At 35.2% G+C, this 10,518-nt stretch overlaps 1 protein-coding gene across 5 annotated transcripts in view; it reads right to left on the bottom strand.

Annotated features, from left to right (window-relative positions):
• The window catches only part of LOC108967332 (protein rolling stone), a 24,784-nt gene extending 22,529 nt beyond the window's left edge, over window positions 1–2,255 (bottom strand). For 3 of the 5 annotated variants that reach the window (XM_018930662.1, XM_018930661.1, XM_018930659.1), the window contains exons 1-2: window positions 1,983–2,255; window positions 1,569–1,815 (exon numbers count right to left, since the gene is read on the bottom strand). The gene's annotated coding sequence lies outside the window, so the exon portion shown is untranslated. The remainder of the gene's footprint in view (window positions 1–1,568; window positions 1,816–1,982) is intronic. The other 2 variants (XM_018930660.1, XM_018930664.1) reach the window with 2 other exon arrangements.
• Between the last annotated feature and the right edge of the window lie 8,263 nt (window positions 2,256–10,518).

Genomic DNA, 10,518 nt, shown 5'->3' with positions numbered 1-10,518 from the left:
TTTTGATGTAACTGGAAAACCGTACGTGATGTTTTTTTTTTTACCTTCTAATTCAAACTTAGGTACCTTCAAAGATAACGATGCACGCATAGCCAAGACAGTTGATTTTTTTCGCTTTTTATTTGTAGACTTGTGTTATTTATAATATAAATAGTTGTAATTCGGGTGGTAAAGCATTGACTTTTTCAAATAAATTTATTTACTTAAAGAACATTTTACTCATGTTTAATCTGCAAGGACTCACACTGTTCGCATCACACCACGTTGAAGGTGAGTATTCCTCTGAGGGAAAATGTTGGACWTCAACTGATTTGATTTGCTCTTTAGATCAGAGCGCTGCAAAGCAGTGATTATACACATTTTCACCATAACGGGTGGTATTTAATATGTAATCAAAATTATTGCATATTTTATTTCGAACGCATACAATTCTGGAGAAAAATATRGTATGATGGGGATCACACATCGAAAGCTTATTTGTGCATAATTTTTTTACYCTAAACTGAGACAAGAAGTATGTAAYACCCAGAAAAAAACGTCGGATATATAAATGATCATCCAATTTCTGTATAGAAACCATTCCTTAGAACCGCCATAGAAACTGGCTGATCAAAATATCATGGAATTTTTTGTACAAAGGGAATTATAGCATCTCAAATTAACATTTTATTTTTAAAATAAAGATGCACACCACGTTAATAACAATGGTGAACCGAATCTACAAACGATTCGTGAAGTTTTGGATTCTTAAGTCAATCGTATCAGTGCAGGGTGGTTGCAGCGGACAACAAGCCTTAAGCTGTAAAACCATTACTTCATCGATAAAAACTTTAGCGTTTAACCATATGACCAAATATTCGCTCATCACAGAATTCATTCTCTCAATGATTTTTAAGACGATTACATTTCTTGCTTTTGGGTTAAGAAATTATCGGTTTTCCCAGAATTACTTGAAAACGACTAAATTATTTACAGCATTATGCCATGTTGTAGCCAGGCCTAAAGATATTATGAAAGAAAACAATACTTCGATTTGTGTATACGAATATCGGTAATTTAAATCATTAATTTCAGATTTGATCACTCGAGGTAAATTTTGGCGGAGATTCCATCGAGTTCAAAAAGAAACTTGGTTGACTTTGATGACGGTTGAACTTAAAGCGAAASAGATAATCGATTTTTCTAGATTCACATATTCACCGACAGCTTTCACTTTCAATAAACAACAGGTACTACTGAAATCACTAACTTTTGCGTAATCAACAACAGGAAATGGTTAAGATCTTCGAGGCAGAATTTTCAAACTTGTTTTGGTTATTTGATTTTTTTGTGAATCYGTTTAGTTTTTTATCTTCTGCTGCGTATAAAAATCTTGAAAAATACAAAAAATACAGAGTCATAAAACAAAATACGTATGCACGTAATGCTCATTGTCCCACGAACGGTCGGCAACACAATCGCAGACGACAACAAAAAAAAAGAAATAAATAAAATCAACACACAAAGCTAAGCAAGCAAAGTCAGATTAAAAGCATAAAGCACTGCCAAACACAAATTGGGTCAATTACCTTGCAATATCACCACACGGTTAACAGGCGTATAAGTATAGTWGTTGTTCTTGTTGTTGCTGTTGGCACCGAGGCAAGCTTGTGATTTATGGTTGTGCCAAATGTTTCTACGCTTCGAGCCAAAATGTTGCACATGCGTTTACGATTTCATTGTACTAACACAGCAACAACACGTGTATACAAAAGCAACTTTGCCACGATATGCAAAGTAATTGAACAGCTTAACGGTAAGAATCAAATTTTGTGACTGCGATAAACACAACAAAAAACTATTTAACTTCGCCGTGCACGCAACTTGCGAATCCACACAGGCATATACATAGATATACATRCATACATATGTATATGTATGTATTTACTTATAAATATACACAAAGGCAAGTGAAAAATCGAATAAAAGAAAATCAAATTTACACAGCACMAAAGTTGTTGCAACAACATAAGCAGAATGGAATTTTCTTAAAAAATGTAAATGCACTTTTATTGTCTGCAATACCAGAAACACTTGTTGCGCGCCGCTATAAATAAACCACCAATAATTAGTCACTTTTCCCGTAATTTTCGGAGTTCTTTGCGGAAATACACGCTCTGTATAGTACCAAAATAAGCTAGCAACAACAAAATATTATTTTCGTAACTGTTGTCAATGCGCAACCGCACATTCGCAGCAACGAACCGCTCGACGACGCTGTGTAGCTCCAACTGATCCAACCAACGAAGGCCAAGCGCAATTCAGCGCTCCCACAAAGCTAACACACAGACACATGCGCACACCAACAATGTGCAACTAAATAAACTTTTAATAAAAACATGCCCCCCAAAAAGTAGTCGATCAACGGTTAGACAATAAAAAATAAAGAGCACACTGATGCTGAGTTCTGCGCTCTGCTTTGGTTTACTCTGATTGGGTAACAGTCTTTGAGTGAGCTTTTTGTTAAAATGAATACAAACGGTTTCCAGTTTAGTGAGCAGCTTAAAAGTGTATACCGTTATAAATCAGACCAAACCAAGCAGTAACAGTAAGACAAGTGAGGCTTAAACTGTTGCAACAACTTATAATACATAACTTTATCTACAGTGGTACCTATTGTGGTAKTCTGTAAGACCTCTTGTTGAAAGTATTATATGTGTATTATATATACATATGTATACATTATTTTATTATATTTTTTTTGTATAGAGTTCCATAAAGCAGAAAACGAAAGACTTTTGCCATCTTTCGTCCAAAAATATTTTTTGACGCTCACACACTACAATCTCTTATTTTCTTGAGCTTCTATTGCCAATTGGTGGCTTTGTAATCTCTTAAAGCCTGTCTCTTATACACATCTAGATGTGTATAAGAGAGTTCCATAAAGCAGAAAACGAAAGACTTTTGCCATCTTTCGTCCAAAAATATTTTTTGACGCTCACACACTACAATCTCTTATTTTCTTGAGCTTCTATTGCCAAGTGGTGGCTTTGTAATCTCTTAAAACTGCCTGGAGAGGCGCTTGAACCCCTGTAATAAACATATGTGCATGATTAAATACTTCGATACTAGCAAAATTGACGTAGTAAKTAGAAATTTTTATACTCCTTTTACTAACATTTTACATCAGATTCAAAAGTTAACAACTCACATTTCCAAAGTTGGAGCGCCTCATACATTTTCTTAATTTTGTTTCACGATAATAAGTCAATTGCTATTTTTATAAAAAATAGGGCTTTTTCCTTCAAAGTGTTAACAAAAATGTACAAATTGAAATTTCGAAGAAGCTCGCTACTTAAAATAATTTTGACTTCAGGTTGTGGGACGAGAGTATGCGAACTCGGAATCTCTCCTCYTTAGAGGCCATTGAAGACATGGATTTTCAAGTCCTTAAGATCCATTATGTGACACTGACAACTGAATGAAATAATGTGAAGTGTTCCCAATGTTTCGAAAACAAATTATTTTAATTTTTAAATAGCATGTATCAAACCAATTTGTGATTAAGATGTACGTAGAAAAGTATTTTTTCGAAGATCTAACAGAAATATTTTTTATATGTCCATATTTTTACTTTTTAGCAACTTTCATACCATAATGTTTGATTCGAAGGCAAATATTTTAAATTTGGAGGCGTACTTCGAAAAACGGAGAAATTACCTTTTATATCTCTGATATATATAATATAAATCTCTTCAGGCAATACCATATAATAAAAATTTTAGTTAAAAATTTCAAAATATGCTCTAACATTTTCAATATTTACTATTGTTCATATATATGAAAACGTTGGTAGTACATACATATATAATTATCTTAATAGCTACTTAGAGGATTATAAATATATTATCATCATCCTTGGTAGTAAATCTCCTTCATGAATACGGAGAAAGATTGAACCGCTAATCAATTTTTATGAAAGTTATGCCAGCATATACACATTTTAAAAYCTTACCGTAGTGTTTCGAGCTTGCTCGTTCCACAATTAATTTGTTGTTAAAATCTTTCTCACTACCATATAACATAAAAATTTGAGAACTTTAACTTGGCTTTATTTAYACGTTAACGTTATTCCATACTACACATTGTCTTTTTAACTTGCTTTGTAAGCTTACTAACTGTTAACAAAATCAACAGAGAAATACATTGACGACCAACAYGAGTAAATGTAAATAAAAACTGCTCACGTAAGAGATCAATGCTTGCMACTACCCACTCTCTTATAAACTCATCATATCAACAGTTACCCGCCGGTAATTATGTAACTCATTAACTGTTGTCGTACGCAATTGAATGAAACTTGTTGAAGAGATATCAGCTGATAAACAACGGAAAGAATAGCTGGATATGGCGCCATTTAAAGGTCGTATTTCGACATAAACAAAAGTAAGCGAAACKACCTAAATATGTGAAGTCAGGCCTATTTGATAATATACAGTATCGGGCAAAACATTTGCAACTAGAGCGAAGTTCTAGATATTTTTGTCTTACAATGTCATTTTTCCTTCGAAATGCTTTTKGTTTCTTGATTTTAAATTTAGAGYATTGAAGTTACATATTTTGCAATGTTTATCGCGATCTTTTTTATTTTGCCGGTTATATTTGAAAACAATTTCAAATGTATACCAATCAGTCGCGACAAAACAATTGCAACTCYGTTTTGTTCGTTTCTTTTCTTCTTGGTTCGTATCTTCTTCTAACGGTATTGAGTGTGAATTAATTGGAACATTTACTGAGCATAATTTCTGCTCTGAATTTTTGCGAAAACACGTTTTAAGTTTAAATTTTTTTACAAAAAAAAGTAATGGCTCTAAATAACTTCGGTGAAGCACTCCGAGCACGTGTTATTGATGAATATAATAACGGAACTTCTCAAACAGAAATTTCTATAAAGTACAGARTTCACAAGTCATTAGTCTTACAAACAATTTCGAACTTTATTAGGAAGTAGTGCATCGGGGTCGCCGACYAAGAAAAACTGATGAAAAAACTGGCAGCTCAATTGTAAGAGCYGCAATTGGTAAAGGAGCTTGGGTTACCAATATACTCAAGAACGGTGGTTCATAAATAACGCTGATTTACACAGTTACCSACCAGCGAAGAAACCGCTTATTAGTAAACGTAACCAACTAAAACTATTGTGTTCGCAAAAAATCGTCAAAAATGGCCAATAAGCAAGTGGAAAACTATTTCGTGATGGTAGGAAGTGATGGCGAGAGTTTCGTTCGACGCCCATCTAATAATAGGAATCTTGAAAAATTTCTATTGTCTAAAAACGGTTAAACATAGTTGCTATGTTATTGTCTCGGGATGCTTTTCTGCTTCTCGTTTGGGGCCGCTTCGTGGTATTAATGGTAGCTTGGATCGGTACGTTTACAGAGACATTATGAAATCCGTAATGTTGCCACATGCTGATTGGGAAATGTCACTTAAGTGTGTCTTCCACCAGGCCAACGMCCCGAAGCATATGGCATAGGTCCCAAAATCGTGGTTACAGAGGAATAAAGTGGATGAAACAGTCCCCAGGCCTTAATCCCATATAAAGTTTATGGGAAATTATAAACMAATTGAATAAAAGAATWTACTCCAAATCATAGTGGATAACCTAATAGCTTCAATGCCGCTGCGATGCAAAGCAGTTATTGAGAGTAATGAGTTTGATRCAAAGTACAAAGTTTTTCTTTTATTTTCTTAAAAATTGGGAACAGTTTTCTTTGAGTTGCATTGTTTTGTCTTATTGAATATATATGTATATTATTTCGTTTTTTATATACATACATTAAACAAATAAGCCGAAAAATATTATTAAAATTGCTTTGTTTAGATTAATTAATATCCAATATTTATAATAAAATAAAAATAGTAAGTCTCCGACAATTATTTTCTGTGTAATCGACTGTATTTTCATTTCCATATTCCTGTTGCAAATGTTTTGTCCGATTCTGTAGGTATTAATCAGGTGGCGAGCTGGCGCTAATTGACAGAAGTTTCAACGGATGATGTGCTACTACAAGTATTCCTTGAAAAATAAAGTGATTATATGCACTTGTAAGTTAAACATTTTTTTTGTTAATTTTTTCTGGAGAGGTTTTTTATTGAATATATACATAAAATATGCGAACATTTAGCGAATTTAACGCATTTTAAGAATTCATATTTTGTTAATCAAAATATTGGGTTCCGTCGTTCCTGTAGAAGATCTCATGAAAGTCCTTCACAAAAGGTAGTGAAAAAGATATCTCTCATCCAAATTATCTGAAATAAAAAACCAAAGGATTACATTTAATAGATAAATACAGTTAATGATCGCAGAAATGGTCAAAATTTTGATTGTATACAAAATGGCGGCTTCCCAACAAAAAAATATTTGGCTTGGAAATTTACACTTTAAAATGACATTAGAAATTTTTATCAGCAACTTTATTTCTTCGATCATTACCTGACAAAAGCATCTAAGAAGCTCCTGTGAAAATTTCAATCCTTCAAGCCGTTTCGAAAAAACTTTCTTMACCGACTTTAAAAACATCGTTTGGAGAAAAACGCATTTAAAGTTTTGYTGCTAATCCGGGTTACGGTTMCGCCTACTTTCAAACGCTCGGAGACGTCTTTACAAATACTCYGAAACTATTTACCAGATTACTTTGAAATTTGCAAAACAAATTCTCTAATATATATACATTCAAAATATGATGTTTCAAAATTACGAGTGGATATAACCCCTAAAATGAAGCAGATGCAACTGAAGTTTATGTTCTTATACAGTATATGTATGTATGTATTATAACTTGAAGGAGATAGAAAGATCAGTTTTTAATACAGAATAAGATATGTACCTCATCTGTATCACATGTAGGCATTTTCTCTTTAACACACCTATTACTCGCTCAAAATATTCGTGTTAAAGTTAAGTCAATTTGAAATAACTGAGGAATCTTACTAAGAAAATGAGACAAAACACTTGGAAGAAGTCAGTCGATACTTAAGGGATAAACCTAGTACGATCATCTAAAAAAATTGGTTTTTAGCAATTTTTTAATGAACCCTACTGTATGCAAGATTATACATATAACATAAACATATGAACACAAACAAGTTAAAAAAAAACACACACACAATTTTAGCGGAATAGCCGAATTATAACATCCTTCGCAAATTAAAAATTCAAGAACTTGGTTTTGATTGGAGTCAAATTGTTTATTTGGCAGCTAAATGCTATAATCGTTCGATAAATTTGAACGTGTGCAAGTTTTTAGATCTAGATATCAAATATCATARTTTATCTACTTTCCAATTGTAAAATATACATAAGCTTTTTATAAATAAACAAATATGCGTGTATATGGATATCTTGTTACACGTGGGTATAATGATGGTGATTGTGTAATATTCTATAGAGAAAAACACGTAATACAGAAACCTATAATTACTATAGAARCACAACGTGATGATTATGAAGATTATAAGACAAGTGCTGCAGCGGAGTATTATCAACGTTTTATTTGAATGGGTGTGTGTATTGCGCACATTTTTGACCACAATTCTTTTAATTACAGTTACTGATATTGTTAAACACGAAATACAGAATCCTATAAACTCTATACAAACATAACGCGATTATGATGACGATTATGAGACAGCTGTCGCAGCGGAGAATTATCAACGCTTTATTTGATGTGTGCGTGTGAGTATTGTGAACATTTAGAACCACAAGGTTTTAAATTACGGTCAGTAATGTTATTACAAACGTTTTTAGAGATGAGATAATTGTGTCTGAAAAGAACAGATCTATAAAGTGTGCCGAAAAAACACGCCAWAGTGGATAAAAAGTCGAGGTTATGTTCACAGATTTCTCCAATTATTGAGGTGGGTTGCACTCCAAATTCCGAATTCCGCGATGGGTCCGCGGTTTGCTCCCACCGAATATAGATCTTTTATTTTAGAGAAGAAAAGTTCTTATAAAGCTCAACGACTGTCACATTGAGTGTAATCGAACAATTACTACATCAAAGAATACAAAGTTGTCTAGCAGGCAAGAGCAATAAAATTTAATTATCGTAGCGAATACTCATTTCAAGCTATCTRACCACGCAATCGCACATCACACCTGTTGAATGTTTAAATACTTGTAGCTTTGTATATATGTACACATGTGGGGACGGATGTAGCGAAACACGCTAATGAATTGAAACGGAATAACTGATTTTATATGAATAGGTCTAGTAAAATTAATTCACTCTCTGGAAACCTCCGCCCTAATTGGCAAATACCGTGGCTTTTAATGAGCCAAAACAAAACTTATATTATATTTTATTTTACATAACGATAAGGCCTCAAATATCCGAATTTGAAATTTCCAAACTTTTTTCTCTGAGCGCTATTCACTTGGAAGTGGCCAAAAATGACTATTGGCTCAAGCCAGGGCATGCAYCTGGAATGTGCGGTCCCTTAATTAAGAATATGCCGCTGCCGCTGGACGCTAGTCCAGCCGCTAGGGTGGTCAAAAAAGGTATCTTTGGCACAACGGGTGGTAAATTCAGCCTCCATGATGAAACATCCCCAAATAGGTTGACGCTGATGGGCTTTGCCGGGTACTGAAATATGGTTATYTGTGATACTAGATTCCATCATAGAAAAACTCATCAAGCTACCTGCCTGTCTCAGAATCGAAATGCCTCCAACCAGACCGATCACGTTGTGATAGACGGCAGGCACGTCTAAAGGGTTTTATAGGTACGCTCCGGGGTCCTAACATAGCATCAGACCACTAAGGTTCGACGGAGAGAAGCTGCAATCATAACCGACAGCCGAAAAACTTTCTACTCGACTTGCACTCCTGCTCTCTTACAGCAACTTGGTATAAAAGAACTTTAATATGGCATTTCAAGCTCCTTATGTACATCTGCAACARAACTATTGATTTTCGGAAAAAGCAAACGCACAGCTGATGAAATGAGAGTGCCGTGTCACAGTGGAGAGAAAACATACTGCCTACCTTGCAAAGCTACAATTGACCACAACACGTACGGGATGGGATAAACAYTGAGAAGTAGAAAGCGAAAAGCCTTTTGCAGACAAAAAAAAGAGAAAGGCCGAAATGCGTGAAAACGACAAGCTGTCTGACATAAATTATGCTCGAAAATTCTACGAAGGATGCGGCGGTTAACAAAAGGACCGGAGCATACTCTTGTATAACCCCAGAGGATATCTAGTGACTAGTGAATAAAATAGTGAAGGGAGCACTTCTTCAGCCTGCTCAATGGCAGTAAAAGCATAACGCCAGTAGAAGGCGAACCCCAATCGATGACGGTGAAGTATATGTTCCATTGCCAGATCATGAAAAAGTTCGAAAATAAATAACCCGTATCGGACGAAAGCATGCCCAACAATTGGAACTTAAGTGTGCTCTGTCCAATCCAGAAAAAGAAAGATCCCACAATCTGCGACAAATACCATGCGATAAGCCTCTTCATCATTGAATATGAGATTCTATCGAGCGTATTKTGTGATATATTAAAGACCAAGGMTTGGAAMAAACCCSTGAAAAGAAGACACACAAAACCTCTTCGTCAATTTCAAAGCTTCTGTGAACAGCTGTGTAAACTGACGTTGAGCAATATCAAAAGGATCGTTAGGGTTGGGAAGAACCTCTCCGAACCGTTCGATAATAAACGCGGTTTCAGACAAGGCGACTCCCTATCGTGCGACTTCTTCATACAGTCRTAACTTCGAAGTCATAGAAACTGTCGTCTATCTTGGAATCAGTATTRACACCAACAACAATGTCAGCCTCGAAATCGGAGTGGGCAATTGRGAAGTAAAGTCCTCTCCGACGATCAAACAACCTTTATAAGTCACTCATTATTCTCGTCCTGCGATATGGTGCAGAGGCATAGACGATAACAACATCTGATGAGTCGACGTTAAGAGTCTTTAAGASAAAGAGGTTCCGAGGTAGATTTTTGGTTCTTTGCGCATTGGCAACGGCGAAAATCGCATTCGATTGAATGAGCTCATTGTTAACTAAGGCACCGGCTACGCTGGCTAGGTCATATCGCCCGTATGGATGAAAACACTCCARCTTTGGAAGTATTCGACGCAGTACCCGCCGGAAAAGCAGATGAAGAGAAAGATCTCTAGTTCGTTGGAAAGACCAGGTGAAGAAKCACCTGGCTACTCTCGAAATCTCCAATTGGATACCTTGGATACCTTGCCAATACAAATATTCATCTTTTGAAGCAAACCCATMAAACACCCAATTTTCGACTTCTGCGTAGGTAGATGAAACCAAATGGTTATCGAAAGGAGCCTAGTCTGGTGAATACGACGTGGGTATAGCAGCTCCCAGCCTAGTACTTTGATTGTATCCTGAGCTAATTTTTTGTTGTATGTGTGTGCATTGTCATGTAAAAAATTACTTTTCCCTGAATTCATCCTCATTCTGGTCGTCTTTTGATCAATATGATTTGATTTTCTCCATTT

This window comes from Bactrocera latifrons, unplaced genomic scaffold, assembly GCF_001853355.1.
Source record: "Bactrocera latifrons isolate USDA-ARS-PBARC rearing strain unplaced genomic scaffold, ASM185335v1 scaffold_183, whole genome shotgun sequence".
Lineage (NCBI taxonomy): Eukaryota > Metazoa > Arthropoda > Insecta > Diptera > Tephritidae > Bactrocera > Bactrocera latifrons.
The sequence above is the reverse complement of the archived record's forward strand: the minus strand, read 5'-3'. Positions and strand labels throughout refer to the sequence as shown.